Source organism: Etheostoma spectabile, chromosome 1 (assembly GCF_008692095.1).
Source record: "Etheostoma spectabile isolate EspeVRDwgs_2016 chromosome 1, UIUC_Espe_1.0, whole genome shotgun sequence".
Lineage (NCBI taxonomy): Eukaryota > Metazoa > Chordata > Actinopteri > Perciformes > Percidae > Etheostoma > Etheostoma spectabile.
In genome coordinates this window covers 31774987-31777902 of record NC_045733.1, presented here as the reverse complement: position 1 = coordinate 31777902, position 2916 = coordinate 31774987, and the positions used below count along the sequence as shown (strand labels likewise).

General features: G+C 41.5%; 1 protein-coding gene across 1 annotated transcript in view; it reads left to right on the top strand.

Annotated features, from left to right (window-relative positions):
- Positions 1-1356: 1356 nt before the first annotated feature.
- The window catches only part of LOC116690383 (potassium voltage-gated channel subfamily G member 4), a 33933-nt gene continuing 32373 nt past the window's right edge, over positions 1357-2916 (top strand). The window contains exon 1 of the mRNA XM_032517340.1: positions 1357-1825. The gene's annotated coding sequence lies outside the window, so the exon portion shown is untranslated. The remainder of the gene's footprint in view (positions 1826-2916) is intronic.

Below are 2916 nucleotides of genomic sequence, written 5' to 3'. Positions count from 1 at the left end.
TATATCAGAAATATGGATTTCTTTCAGCCACATTGTCCAAAAATAACATGGATGATTCCATACGTTCTTCGGGTAAAATTAACGATTACTTCCATTGATTTATTTGGGTGTTTTATTAAATCTTATAGCATTTTAATTCTCTTTTTTTAATGGTTTACAAACCGGACTAAACTTTGACATCTACCCATCTGAGATCCACTCAACATCCTCTGATCTTAACTACCAGTCAAAATAATTCATAATTTCTGCCTTTTTAACTAAAAGGTTTGATATAAATGAGGTTTGTTGACCATGAATTCCAAGAATAAGTGTAAAACCTGTTGTTACACCAGCTCAGGTTTTATTTTAAAGTGCCAAAAGCTGGAAAAAGTGACAAATAAATCAGAAAAAGCGACAAAAACATCAGAAAAAGGATAAAAACATCGGAAAAAGTGACAAAACCTCGGAAAAAGTGACAAAAACATCAGAAAAAGCGACAAAAACATCAGAAAAAAGTGACAAATAAATCATAAAAAGGACAAAAACATCAGAAAAACACAAAAAAATATTCATGCGATGTTGGAGTCACAACAGCACAGAAAGTGCATTAAATGCAAAGAAATTACAACAAATATTAAATATAACGAGGCTGAAAAACAAAAGCACGATTACCGTGTGCAGAAATCTTAGTTGGAGCTCCTCTGCAGCCACGTTGCCTCTCCCTGTGTACCTTTTTACCCACAATGCAACAGGTGTGGCCTTCGCTAAACTCTGGCCATTTGACGTTTGACTTGAAAAAATAGCATTTGTAATAAAGACCAAAATTTAAAAAAAAAAAAAACTATTTTTAATGTAAAATATTTTAGTACAATTTTAGATCAAACATCCCTTTTTAAACTCTTCTTTATTACATTTTTTAGGTTTTTAATTCCCGTGTGAATTCACACATTAATGGAATTATCATTACATGGGGAGGAGAAGGAGGATGGAGGATGGAGGAGGAGGAGGAGGAGGATGGAGGAGGAGAGGAGGATGGAGGATGGAGGAGGAGGAGGAGGAAGAGGAGGAGGAGGAGGGATGAGGATGGTCCTGCTGGGTTGAGTTCGTTCACGTGTTGTTTTACAGGTGTAGAGAAGGTAGAGCTGGAGATGGTAGGGGGGAGGGGAGGAGATGGGAGGGGGAGAGAGGAGGAGGAGGGGAGGAGGAGAGGAGGGGAGGAGGAAGGAGGGGAGGAGGATGAGGATGGGTCCTGCTGGGTTGAGTTGCGTTAACGGGTTTTTTACAGTGTGAGAAGGTAGAGCTGGAGATGGGAGGGAGGGGGGAGTGAGGAGAGGAAGGCGGAGGAGGAGGAGGAGGAGGAGGAGGAGGAGGAGGATGGTCCTGCTGTCTAACGCAGATGAGATGAGCACACAGCGGCAGGTTGCAGGAGGGCACCGCTGTTAGATAATCGCATTGCGGGGCGGACCAATGGACGCGCAGCGGCGATCCCAGTAGAAGAAGAAATCATTTCCCTGTAATTGAATCCAGCTCGCGGAGAGCTGCCGGAGAGGCGACGTGCGCAGACCGGTGACACTGCACAGACGCACGCACGCGCGGCGAGCCCGCAAACTTCCCAGCGGATCTATAAACTGTAATAAAGCCGCTCTGCGTCCTGCTGTCCGTCGGGCTGGTCTCCAACACCCAGCTTTGTTAATGATAATAGTAATTGTTATGAGAAGAAGAAGAGCGATTACACAGTTATGGATTAATCAGCGAGACGCCTCATTAAAAGCAACAAGTGCGAACATGCACGGGACAAATAAGAGAGACGTTAAAGAGCTGAGGCAGCACACCTGCGCCCTGTGAGGTGAGTGGATCGATACGGTTTCATTATCATAATCTTTATTGTCGAATGTACAACTAAACTGGCTGCAGTCATATCAGTTCATAACATTAGCATCAAAATAGGGTAATAAATTAAAAAGAGCCTCTAAATACATATATATATGTATCTTTATATAGGCTATTTATGTGTGATTACTATATATGGTATATGTGTGCTTAGTGGGTCTTATATATAGCCTATATGTATATATATATATATATATGTATATATACTGTACAGTATATGTATACAGTATAAAAATACTGCCACTGTCACACTGTTGCTTGCTCTGGAGGAAACTACTAGACCTGTTGGGTCCTTGTAAATTATAGAGTGTGGTCTAGACCTGCTCTATCTGTAAAGGGTCTCCAGATAACTCTTGTTATGAATTGATACTATAAATAAAATTGAATTGAATTGAAATATATACTGTGTGTATATATATAATATACTGTTATATAGTTTATGTCCTCATCATATATAGCTATAAATTAGCTATTCTATATATATATATACATGTAGCAAAGGGCCGCAGGTCTGAGTTGAACCTGGGCCTGCAGCGTCGTAAACCTCCACATATGGGCACCCGGTCTACCAACTGAGCTAACGGCCAGCAGCCTTTTTTGTTGTTGTTTTCTAGGGTGTCAACCCTCTGAACCCGAGAGACTGAAACAGCACCTCTGATTCATAGTCTAATCATTTAATAACCATAAAAGATAGAGACTCACCGAAAGTTGCAGCTGAAAGCTAACTAGTTGGCGGTTACGGAGGTCTCTTCCGGGTCTGTCCAGCCTCTACAGGTGATTTTCTATCCAACCTGGGACTTGTGCCTTTTTTTGGGGTCGTTGGGCTTTAAATCCAAACTGTTACATCCAGGATTTATCCACTTTACGTCCATAATTCATCGCGTTTTCGCTCATTTCTGCCGCTAGCTCCCGCTGCTCCGTGTCTGCTCTCTGTGTGTCTACGGAAGAATGGCGTAGGTTTTACTGCTCTGTCTGTGATATCAATACATATCTGGAGGATTCATGTTCCGTTTAATTTATTCATTTGTCTTTAAGGTCCTACAACCA